The sequence below is a fragment of the Phaseolus vulgaris genome, chromosome 10, assembly GCF_051622355.1.
Source record: "Phaseolus vulgaris cultivar YP4 chromosome 10, ASM5162235v1, whole genome shotgun sequence".
Classification (NCBI taxonomy): Eukaryota; Viridiplantae; Streptophyta; class Magnoliopsida; order Fabales; family Fabaceae; genus Phaseolus; species Phaseolus vulgaris.
Window position 1 is genome coordinate 13,987,785 of NC_143507.1, and position 14,221 is coordinate 14,002,005.

Genomic DNA, 14,221 nt, shown 5'->3' on the forward strand with positions numbered 1-14,221 from the left:
TGTATACTTAACATAACCCTTCGTGCGCAAGGTCTAAGCAGTCAGCAAGGGGTAGTAATGGACCTAGGGGTGCGCTTAGTGCTTATAGGTCTAGTACGAGTAAAATGTTTTAGCTAAACCTAAGAACATGTGTGTTAGGGCACGATAAGTTAGGTTGCATGTATAGCGTAACGCTGAGGGTGGCTGCGTAAAACAAATTGAACCCCTGATGCTGGTACATGAATTGGTATCCTGGTGGTTATTCTGTTATGATTTTGTGCACTCCAAAGAGGAAAAGTTTTGTTCGGTTGTATCCCCAAGAGAGTGGGCCCTTGAACAAAATATTTTCCTATTGAGTACGCTTTCAATTGAGATGATATTCTCGTGATAGAAAATGGTTACAAGAGGTAAACTATAAAAGATACTTGAGATCCCAGGTTAAAGGGGCGTTATTTCTAAGACTGAAACTAGTTACTTCTTGTTTCTTATAAGCCCTGTTCTGACTTGATCGTCGGAATGCAATCAACAAGTAGGGCCTCATGTGTCTCAACGGAGACGCATTCCAACGTAACAAAAGGGAAGAGAAAATTCCAACAGAGATAGACGGAGCCAGAGCTTGTCTTCGGAGTGAATCGACGACCAGGTCAACCGGTAAGAACAAATACAAAAATTAAAAAATATCAACAAACAAATAAATATTTTCTAAAAGAAGCTTAATTCTTACTGGAAGAACTACGTAATCTTTGTGTCAGAACAACCCTCTGACTTTATAGATACACAGATAACATGTATTCAAATTGAAAAACAGTTACAAGAGAATATGAAACAGATTACACCTGATTACAGGAATCATAGTTGCTCTTAATCCACTCTTTAACCAAAGCACAACTCAAGGCAATCTTGCTTTCTTGAATCCAAACTTTTACAAAATCTTTTCTGAATCACTTTTTCTTTTTTTGAAATAGGAAGGGTGATCCCAGATTTTTAGCTCATCAAAGTAGCCGTTTTAATAAGTTAAACATGAGCCAAAACAGTTTGTAAATAACTAAAAACAGATAGAACAGATTTATTAAAAGTTGTTAAGAAATTCAAAAATCAACCGGTTGAAACGTCGATTTAACCGGTTGAATTGATTTAACAGTTTTAGTCAACCAAAACCAAAACAGTTCAAAAACCGTTCACACAAGCTGAGGAAAAACAACTGATCAAAACGATAAATCAACAGGTTGTTTTTTCACTTAACTTTGAAAAAGATTTTTCTTTTTGAAACCATATTGATTCAGTTGTGAGTTTCACTTAGCAACCTTCATGGATTTGGAGGCATCAAACCTTCATTTTCAACAACTATGAGTGTTCACCTAAAAAACTGGGAAAGAGTGCTTAAACCTTGTATACATCAAAAGATGTAATCCCTCCCTAATAGGCAAAACCAATTATATGTTAATCATACCCTCATAACCTTCATATCTTAGCCAATAATGTCGGTTTGGCAAATAATACCCGATTATTAACCACTAGTGATTGTTGTTTATAAAAAACTCATTTAAGCCACAAATGACTTGTGAAAGAATACTAGGTTAAACTTATGAAAAGAATACTCAAGGGATTAACCAAAAGTGGTTACGGGCTAAAAAATATACTCATTAAGTTTGGAGTGGCTTATGTAAAGAATACATAGGGGTAAGCCAAGAATGAGTTGTGAAAAGAATAGTCAAGAGATTAGCAAGGAGTGGCTCCGAGTCCAAATAATACTCGATTGTACTTCAAAATGTTCGTTTGCCTATTGAAACTCAATCTGTTGATTAAGAAATAAATGTAGTCTGTTACGCGACAAACAAACCACTATAAAATATTTTGTGTATTTTATATCTTCCTTATCTCCTTGTTATTACTTGTTATGATTATCTGCACTAATTTAAGAAGGAGAGTAATTCTGAAAGTACTTTAGAAAATGTTTTAAAACAAGTAAATTTTTGAAATTATGAAGTTGTGTGTATGATGGTACATCAGACACAATATATGTTAATAGTTTACTACTAGATCACTTAACAAACAAAATTATCGTTTGAGTAGTTAACATGAGACGATATTAGCAAATTTTTTTGAAGAGTCTTTAAAACACAATTCAATCTCCCTTTTTCTGTTTTTCCTGTTTCTCATAATAATTAAATATTAATAAAATCAGATAACTAATGATCAATTACTATAATAATTAACTAATAATTAGATCGCTCAACAAATTCTCAATTATTTATAATACTTAGCAATTATACCACTTGTTAAATTTAACTAGCAATTACATCAAACAATGAATGATCAATTATCGATAAAAACCTAGGACCACACCAGTTATTCACCATTTTTGTGTAGAATAGGAATTAACCAATTTGTAATGGTCTGAACTTTGGATTGAGTTAAGAATGTGGACCACAAAGCTTCTTTACCATTTTATGTAGATAGGAAGTACATAAATTTGTAATAGTCTAAGATGGCCAAATGATTTAATGATGTAGATCGTGCAACTTATTTGTCATTTTTATGTAAATAAAATATTAACCAATTTTGTAACGGTCTTGAGGTCAAAATTATTTAAAAGTCTAGATCACACTACTTATTCACCATTTTTAAACAGTATAGACCGATTGTGAACCTCGTTAAATAAGAGGAAAATCAACCATTTATAATAAGTGTGCTTTGGATAAGAACTTACAAATCATAGCTTAGTTGTACATAATTTCAGATTACCCATAAACTTTTGAATTTCTTTCACTTCTCCCTTTTGTATAAGATGTTGTTATAATCTATAACATGATGATATTACATCTCCTTTTTGTACTTTTAGCCCAATTGTATTTTGAATTAATGAGCCTAATGAGGGTTTGATCAATTATATTAAGTCAAATTAGGTATTAGTACAAATAAATTACATGCAATTCGAAAGAGAGGATCCAAATTCCTTTTTTAAACCTTTTCATATCCTTAGTTACTTTTTTCTCTCTTTTCTCCCTCATTATTCTAGTTCTAGCATCTCTATGTTAAATCATGATTATGATCTACAATTTTGTGAGTTAGAAATTGAATTGCGTGATCAATTTTGGAATTGAATCTTAAGCTATGATAATTCGTAATGCATGTATATATTTATGGATAGATGTTTTCATAATCTATTACATACATTAACATTTAGTTGATATGATAAAAGTCCTAAATGACAACTTGTGTTTCAAAAAACATAACTAAATTTGAATTAAATTTATTTATGTATCTAATAAATTATATGTGAGTTATATATTGAAAAATTAGACAAAAACGTAGTTATTTTGGTATTGACTCAGTATCACTATGACACGCATAATTTATATAGATATTACAATACTAATCGCAAGGCAACGATGAAAAAAAAAATGTTATCTAAATCTAAATTCACGGCTGCATGTTTTATATTTAAGAAAGTGTTGTCAAGCATATTTTATATTTAAGAAAATGTTGTCAAAATGTTATTTAATGTTAAAGTAACATTTTTTCTAAAGTCGAAAATGATAATTTACAATACTCCATTATAATACCTTGTATCAATACATATCATGCATATATAATATAATACCATGTATCAGTACATATTGTTTTATGCATATTTACATGCTCTAATATCTATTTCTCTTTACTCTAACATATCAATTTTTTTATATAATAAATATGACTAAACATTAAACTGCTTATTTTCTATTATACTATTATTCCGTATGTCTATACATTTACATTTCTTAATCACTGAACAAAATTTTTGTTAATAAACCGTAAGAACCTTATATCAGTAATAAACAACTAGAGGCTTAACGCTTATAATAAACATGTTAAAACAATTCATTAAACAATGTGATTAACCTATTTCTATATATAAAATCATTTTTTAATGGTAATCATATTTCTTGTTTTAACCATTAGTTCAAATGCAGTGTCAATACACAATCTTTTTATATATCATCTAATAATAGTTGAATGATTCTTAGCAACAACTATTTGCATAATATATGAAAAGAATTATATCAATACATAAGAATGCTTGCCTTCAGTAACTAAAAGAAAACACATTATTTTATGATATTATATATTGCAAATTGTTTTAAGTGTGAAAAAGAAAGTGACCTATAAGAAAAGTCTAATAAAAGTCTAATACATACGCTCAAGCTAAATCTAATAATGTTATATATCGAGAGATATTACATTATCATAATTACAACAAAGACATTAACAAAAAGATTGTTTTAAAACGATCAAAATTTAAACACCTGGCATATAATTAAGACAAAGGCACATATAGAAGAAAATAATTACTATAATGATTATCCATGTGTTAAGCTTTGCTATTGCATTCCAGCAATTGAAAATCTAGGAAAAAGAAAAACATGACTCACACGTCAATTAGTAAATTAGGAGAATCTAGACAACCCATTAGGAAGAAATGTATAATGTGGAAAATCACTGGTATGAACCATGAAAAGTGATTGATAATTTTTCCTCAATTATTACATAGACGTACTCTCAAGTAAAACATGTCACATCCATAATTATGCCTCTCGATCATGCCCTTAAACATCTAACACAAGATATTTCCAATGTGTATATAGAGTGGAGTGGAGAATTTTTTTTTATTTCTACCGGTGATATATTAAGAAAGACATAATTATAGTTAAGATTTGTTTTCAACCTCCATACAAAAATAATGTTTACTTTCTCAAGTTTACTTGAAATTTTGCTTATAGTAATAAGTATTGGTCTCTTCTCTTGAAAGTCATAGTTCTTAAATCTAGTACCAACTTAGATTGGCTTATAGCTCCTCTTCTATTTAGCTTGAGGTTAAACAGTTTTATTACACTATTCTTGAATACCTCTTGAACTGTTTGTACAGGTACTGTTATTAATTTTTGGAATGATAAATGTTGTTCTTCTACTTGTTTATCAAACATTGTAGGGGTACCTGATGGTTCTAGAATCTTGATGACTACAACCTAATTCTGAAATGGTCGTGATTGGATTATTCCCTTGCCTTTACAACAGGTGAATCATTTTTTTGAACATATCATGATTAGGCAAGAACGGGATACTCCTAATTGGATTTTGGAAGACTATAGTCATTTCAGTCTCAAATCTACAAGGAATTTTTTCTTGGATCCAGGAGTTCTCTATGGTGGGGTAAAATCAATTGGTCTCCATATATCCCTCCTTCCAAAACTTTAGTACTTTGGAAATCATAAACTTGATTTTCCCACATAGGGTTTATTCATAGAAAACAATTGCATGTGTATAATAGACTTCTATCTAATCTTTCTTGTAATTCTTTATTAATAGCTTTAGATTACCTAAGTTTCGCTTTTGTTAGATTTTTTATATGTGAGTTTTGGTTTAATCCCCTCATATTTACTTGTATTTCCTTTTTTTTAATAATATATTTTTCATGTGGTGACAAATGATTATTGTTACTTAAGGTGAGATGTCAAGTTTCATAATGATCCCTAACATGAGAGCTTTTATAAAAAATATTATTAAATAAAAAATTAATTTTAAAGATAAAAATAATATGTTACTATATGACTAATTAGATACTATTTTAAAAACTAAAAATATTAAAGTCATTTTTTATAATTAATAAGATTTTTAAATTAGTATTTAATTAGCTACCAATTAATTTATATTCTAAAATTGATAGCTAAAATCTGGAGAGCTAATTAGATATTAATATAAAAAGTAATTTATAAATTTTATTAATAAATTTATAAATTTTTAAAATAATATTTAATTTAGTTAACGTAGTAATTAATTATTATTTTTTTAAAATTAATTTATATTTAATTATTTTTAATTATACCCTAAAAATATATGCTTTATCTTGTGTATAAAGTGATCCACTTTCCAATATCTAACGCAAGCTCATCAACGTCTAATAAGCTGTTAATTCTACAGAAGCCATCGACAGAAAAATGTATTGTTTTTAGTTCAATAAACCATGTATTCCTTCCTTTTGATTCAAAGATGGACCACTTGTTAAATATTGGACTATATGATTCATTTCCCTACACATTACACATGGAAGGTGTTTGGTACATCCGAAAGTTTAATATAATTTAGAAATTGAAGTATAGGAATAGTTTGTAAATACTAATTCATCGTGGTAATTTATAAAAGATAAGACTATATACAAATAAAAATAAACTTTCAAAACATAGCGCTTTAATTTTTATTTTTTTTATTAGCGATGAATAAATTAACATAGCGCTTTAAATACCATAATTAATTATAATAATTTTGTATTAATTAACTCTAGATCATAACATTATAAAATAAACATGTTTATTTTATTAATAAGGTAGGGAGTTGAACTGTAACTAATAAACTAATGTTGTGTTTAATCTAATTGAGCTTAGTTGATTGGGAATTCAACCACATGGAAGGAAAGTCAAGAACAACAGTAGTAAATAACAAGTCTTAATAATTGAATGCTCAGTTTGGTCATTAGAGGCAACTATGACCTGTTGAAAGCCATCTATTCCGCCCACGATTTCTGGTTGCTGTTGTTTGATGGAAACTGTACACATGTGGCCTACAATAATGATCATGTGACTACAAAACCTTATTCGGCTTAAAAGCAAAGTATACTTGTCCTTTATTAGTTCAGATACTAAAATTAAATAAGTTCTACCAAATGTTTATTAAATTTCATGTTTATAATAATAAGCTTTTAAGGACAGTTAAGAAGATATTAATAGATACTGCAATTATAATGTTAAGAAGAAAAAAATTATAACTACAATTTTAAAAGCTTGGTTTTAAAGGTAACCATGCTAGTGTTCATTTTTTTTATTACTTAAGTATAATAATATTTAATTATATATATAAACTATTTTAAGTTTTTTAAATAAAATGTTTCGAAATCATTTGAATCAACAAAACATGATAATTGGGAGTAACAGGAACCACTTAAGAGGTGATTCAACCCTTATACATACCTAAACAATATGAGACAATTTTTCTGGTCTCCCAAACCAACAAATAGAAAGACAAACAAATCTACCACTAAAAACCCGTACAACCCGTTCACTTTCAAGACTAACCCGTACTAATTCAAAACTAACCCGTACAAATTCAAATCTAACACGTACAAACTCAAAACCAAACCCAATACAATCTCTTTGCAACCACAACAAGGGGCAAAAAGAACAACAGAAGCTTAGAACAACAAACAATCCAACCGAAGGAGTATCTCTTATAAAAGCTCACTTTATTGAAAACATACAAGCCTTAGGATCAATGCACCACTCAGAGTAAGTAAAACTTGCAGAAACAGTGTTAGAAGTTACCCAAGACCAAGCCTTTAATTGTGCCAAAGTGAACACTTCCGAATGATCGATCACCCCTCCTTGGAAAATATGTTTATTCATGTGCTTCCATAATTCACTAACTACAGCTATCCAAACACAATTCCAAACTACATTAACTTGGACATGAGCATTTAGCAAAATAAAATACAAGAAGTGAGCTGTTGGGACAACATGGTCAAGATTTGAGTTTATCTAAATAATTTTAGCAGGGAGAACAAGATAATCTATTTGAATTTTATTTAGAGTAAGTTTTTTTTTGTCTTTTTTTTCTTGAGATAATTGCTTGTTTACATGCTACGATTAAATGCTTGCATATATAATTTGATGGACACAGAAGATGGATATTTGTTAATCTAAGGTAGTAGTGATAACTTTAGTTTGATGATTAAAGTTTCTGTTAGCCGGTTTGAGTTTCCAGTATTGAAAATAAGACTTGTTGAGTTTTGGATTGGAGAAGCTAGATTTTTAAAGTAAGAAATCTGACTTAGATTATTTTAGTAGAATAATTTTGTGTTGCGTGTTGAGTTTGAAGTTCGATTGCATGTGCATTTGATGTTATTTAATTGGATGTGAATTAAAAGAACTTATGTTTCATGTGCTCTAATGTTCTCAGTTGCATGTAGAATTTCAAGGAATTTATGTTATATGTGTGTCTAATGTTCTTCAATTGCATATAGACTTTGAAAGTTCATGTGCCATGTGTAACTTGGAGACTCTTATACTATATATGGAGTCCAAAGTTTATCAATGGTATATATGGTGCACATTGGGTCTAGAGTCTTTACTTTGCATGTTGGACTAGGTTACATGCCTAGTTGGAGTCTTCATTTTATTTTAAGTATTAAAAGTAAGGTAAACTCAATTGTTTTATTTTGAAAAGAATAATTCGAAAAGAGATGGGAATGTTGTTTGAAGTTCAAGTGAGATAGTCCATCATGCACTTAAGAGGAGGTATCGTTGCTCTAGTGAGGACTTTGTCTAACACCCTTGCTTAACGAATTCTGAACCACTTAAGCAGATATTTCAATTGAGTCGCTTAAGTGAGAGTATTGTTCAATATCCTTGCCGAAGCAAAATTAGAAGCGCTCAAGCGGAGATATCGTCCGATTTATTCTAGTCAGTGCTTCGTCTGATACACTAACTAAGCATAACTTTTTTCGCTCAAGCAGAGATATCGTTTGGTGTTCATATTACAATGGATTTTTCCTAATTTTCTGAATATTTTGGTTATGTATATGTATGTTTATATGCAAAAATTTATTGAATTTTATGCTTCAATGATTTATTTCTATATTTAAAATGAATTTTAAGAAATACATGTAATGTGAATGTGAATGCACCAAAAACACGGTTTAACAACATATATAAACAACGATTTAGAGTTGTTTGTCATTGTACAAAACGCAGTGAAAATTTTGAAAATAAATTCAACATATAGATGATAGTTTACATGAAAATCATTCTCTAAACAAAAATTAAAAAAATTATAACAATTTGGCTAAAAACTATCGTCTAATAATACAAAATAGATGACGGTTTGGGGGAGAACCATTGTCCAAACGTAAAAATTCCAAATAGATGACGGTTATGTCCTATGAACAGTCTATGGACTTATTTATTGGCCCTCGTGTTCCCATCATTCCTCTGCACTTTCTCGTAGTCTCCTCTGCTTTTGTTCTCTTATTCTTTACTTCATTCCCACTGTGGGTCCAGCCTGCATTATTTTTTATTTTTTTTGCGTTTTGAGTTTGTAGAGCCAACACGACCATCAATACGCCTCTAAAGCCAACACTAATGCACTGCATATTGGTTTGCTCCTACACTCCTACAACCACCTACACTGCGCCTCCAGCCATCTACGCTACCTCCACCAGGTTAAGTGATATTTCTTAGGGTATTTTTAGTGATATAATTTTAATTTTAATTTTAATTTTTCCAATTATTATTCGTCATGAATTTTTAGGTATTACTACAACATAATATCAAATACTTATATAATTTTGGGATATTGCAGGATTCCTTTGTTGAGCAAAGGTCTCAATGTGCTTTTATTACTCAGGGTCGTCAAAACATACTTGTTGCTATTATTGGGCGACCTGACCACCTTGATCGTGTGTGTTGCATGATTAGGGGTTGACATTTATCAATTCTTTGGAACTTTTTCACGATAGTATTTCTCTAAGACACCCAACTAAAAAGCCATTCTACAATTGAGGTAGCAGATCACGTAGGAGGTCACAGAAGAGGTTACTCAAAACCTAAGGTAGGAGTTTGAGTAGCACATCGAGACCTTAGTCTATCATAGCAAACATCTCCTGCCAATAGACCTTTGTGGCTCCCACAGTGAGAGTTATCACATAGGGGAGTTGTGCAACTAATAATTCATTAGGGACTGACATTGGCTTGACATGCCAATGTGAGTTATATGTGGACATGCCCCGGTAAGAAAATAAATTGTAATTATTAATTTTTATTTATATATGAATAGATTTGTACATTTAAGTTAATTTTAGTGTTGTTTACTTTGCATCAACAACATCGAAAACCAAGTTCACAAAGAAAGAAGCAACTTGTTTCTATCGACGACCCTATTGTCGCATTATTATAGGTTGTTGTGTCCATAGGTACAAACCCAACAGAGGTTCCATGAGATGTTACTATTTTTGGAAGGAAAAATTCCATTTCGTTATATATATACATGTTTAATGTGTTAGGGGTTGTAACTGACAATCAAGAGCTTAATGTATTAGTCATTTAGCTTTAGATTATCTAAGTCTCTTAAAAATTATTTCAATTTAATTTATATAATTAAATAATTGATTATAATTTAACTAATTATACTTGTAACTATATTCTAGAGTGTGTATTAATGAGGGGAAATAGGATGTATATGGATTTATGAATCCCTAATTAATTAATCTATTGTGAAATAAGAAAGTTGAAACCCATACATACATCATCAACTGCTTGGTTACAAGGGAGAAATAAATTATAAGTGCTCCATCACTTATAGTTATACTAATAGCTTTTTTAATGCAAGCATCACTGGGAGTTACTAGTGATATCCCTAACTGATGACATTATTGTGTGGTTCTACTCATTGCACAAGAAGTCACCTACGTATCTCAACCAAATAATGAATTTTTAATTACATTCTCAATTTGCTACGTAAATTACTTAAGCAACTCCTAATGAGTGTTTTTTTTTATAATTAGCTAATGCACTATGTATTAAATTTTGAGACGTCGACCAAGTGCAAGGTTCAAAAGCTAACATGGTTACACCTTAAGTTTATTTGTACTTTTCATTAATTAATTTTCTATCTTCTTTTGTTTGTAAAATAAATATATATCTTCATTAAGTTTTCATTAATATTGAATTGTAGTGCAGTAAACAAACGGGGGGAATGAGTGTGATTATTATGTAATGCAATAGTTGGTAACCATTGTACAAGTCCATATTGAAAAAGGTAGGGACAAGGTAATCAAGTTTAACTAATTCTTTATATCACAAACTATTTCTACTTTATGGATTAATTTCAACTTACTATGTGTTGCAGGATTTTATGGATGTTCAATCACAAGATTCTACATCAATTGATTATGTGAGAAAAACTTGGGCATCCTATTTTATCAACTTCTACAACATCCTAGGATAGATGATTGATTAAAATAACTTAATTTTATGTTCTTTAATATTAGATTTATTTTATATGCTTTTTGTGTACATAAATTTTGACTTTACATAATTAATTTACAATTTGATTTGATGTGGTTAATTTTTTATTATTTTATGTGCATTTATATTTTTTTCTATCTTATTATGGAATTTTCCTAGGGTTTATACATGTTAATAAAGAAGAGGATATCAGATAAAAAAACTAAACTAAATTCTTTTGCCACATAGACGATGGTTAAAACCGAAATTGTTGTCAATATTACATAACAACGACAGTTTTAGCAAAACTCATCGTCAATATGGTGATTTTTTTTTTCAAATGATGGACAATAAAGATGACAATTTGGACAAAAACGTTGTATGTTAGGAACAAAATAGACAACATGCTTTTTATTAATCGTCATCTATAGGCAAAAATAAAGACGATGGCTTAAATTGTCCTCTAAATTGAATTTTTTTAACGACAGCTGGATAGAACAAGGTTTTAAAATTGGTGTTCTAATGCTTTAAAAACCGTCGTCTAAACACCCTTTTATAGTAGTGATGACATGTTTATTAATAGTGTAATTTTTTGTATGACGAAGGAAGAAAAATAATTTTAGTTGGAATGTATTGAATAATAATATTTGTTGAGTATGTTGTGATATACATGAATGAAATGTATAAAAGAGGATATATGAACCATGGTTGAATACATGTATTAAGCAAAAATACATGTTTTAACATAGATTTATAACTTCATTGATGTAATGTAGACTGAGACATCAGATTGTGAGAAGTTGAATGAAAGTTCGTATTTTCATAATACATGTTCAAGCGTAGATATGGATATACCTTAAACTTAGTATAATCCAGGTAGTTGAAGTTAGATACCTGAGCTACTAAAATTATGAAGTATTAGTTTTCGGTAGATAACGCTTAATATGAGTCTTCTAGAAGATGTTAGTAGATATTTCTTGGTGAATATTCCTGATATGTGAGTTCATGTTTGATTTGTACGTATGTATGTATGTACGCATCTATGATAAGTGTCATAATTTAGTAATATTTCATACAAAAAGATAGGCACTTGTGGAATTTAATTGATAAAATAGTTATAATTCAACCCCTAATTTAAGAATTTGAATCTTTTTACATATTTTTGGATTATAAGATGAATGTGAATGATTTATTCCCAAACTCTTATGTATTGAGGTGATATTTATTTATAATATTTTGTTCTTGATTGATGATTGATATTGTCATTTTATTGTTAAAGTTTGAATCTTTATCTTGATTTTGATTCTTAGATTTGACTGGAAAGTACTTATAAGCATATGACCTAAAGAATAATGCTTAACATATTTGAAAGTTAGGAATAAATTTGAAATGTTAATTGTTTTATAACATTTGTTCGTAATGATAAGAGATTTTTATAAATATGCAATGAATTAATATTTGGGAGACATTCTTAATAATTTTGTATGCAAGGAATCAATACAAATGATTTTTATATGTGCATCAATGTTAATCAAGATGAAATGTTATATGTTTTTATTCATAAAAAATACATACGAATGAGAAGGATGAATCTCAATTGCAATTTTCCCAATCATTTACTTTATTTTTATATAATTTTTTACAAATTCATGGTACAAACAACCTTTCAAACAAAATTTTTACACATTTTCTTATATTCAGTGAATGTTATACTTGAGATTTTAGAACTATTTCTTGTTTCTTGTGGGTTCAATATCCATCCTTAGGGACAATTTAATACTTATAACTCGATACACTTGTCGTAAAATAGTCATCAATCTAACAAAAAGATTATGGATTGAGTTCAAGTATAAATTTCATTATTAAGTTGAATTAATATAGAATTGTAGAATATCATTAGCTTCTTTTAGTACCTTACTCTTTATTTTCACTTATGACTTTTTAAGACTTTGGTAGCTAATTAAATACGAATTTAGAAACTATTTATTAATAATATAAATTATTTTAGATATTAATAATTTTTGTAGTATTTAATTTAGTTAATATAGTAATTATTTTTTATTTCTAAAATTAGTTTTTATTTAATAATATGTTAATCCAAATTATAAGATGAAAGATTTATAAATATATATTCTACAATTTTTTAACTCTTTACATTACTTTTAAACATCAAACAAAGCAAACTTTAGACAGAAAACATCCTTTCACAGTGATTTAAGATTATTACCTTCAAATAAAAATTTATTTAAAATAGTAAATAATATCCATAAATTATAAATTATAAATTATATATGATAAATTATTTTATGTGATAAGAAATGATTGTGAAGTATGAAGTATCAATATATTTGAGTATATTTGAAATGTTAGAGATCTCATAATGATGTTTAACATTATTTTATAATTTTTTTTTATAAAATTATATATTGTTGGTGACGTCTAAATTCATAACTTGATTATATTTTAAATTTTTTACCAATTTAAATAGAAATAAAAAGAACATGTTACTTTATTTAAACTTTTTAAAATTGAAGTATCAACATCCAAAAAAAAAAAACTTATTTATTTTAAAAGAAAAATTAGTTTATCAAAAGCTAAACATGAAGATTTTTTTAGTCTTCTCTCTAAACGAAACTGTTGCAACTCAATTTAATGACTAAAACATTAAAATAGATCTACACGAAGTAAAGACTTATTTCAGGCATACACAAGAAAAATTTATTAAAAATTGTAAATGATATCCAAAAAAATTATGAATTGTAAGTGTATTATATGTAGTTTCGGAATCTACGATTATTTGAAAAACGTTCTTATATGATGATACAATAAAGTTATTAAATTGTGATATTTTACTTGAAAATTTTAGAACAAAAGTATACTATTTTACTTGAAAATTTTAGAACAAAAGTGTTACTCTTTTAAGGTTCATAACTCTTTGTACTACCTGGTACCAAAAACAAGAAAATAATATCTATTTATAACAATGAACATTAATCACTTGCAGTTACCGCATCTCTAGTTAATATTGGAAAATAATTTATCCATGTTTTCATGGAAGTCAGCTATTAGATAATTGAATTAGTTACTAAGATATTACACAAATCCAAAGGCCTATAAATACCATATCAAGGAGTATTCTTCACTCAACCAATACTTTTTACTCACCTTTTACTCAATATACTTAAAGCTCTTATTGAATTGAACATTAG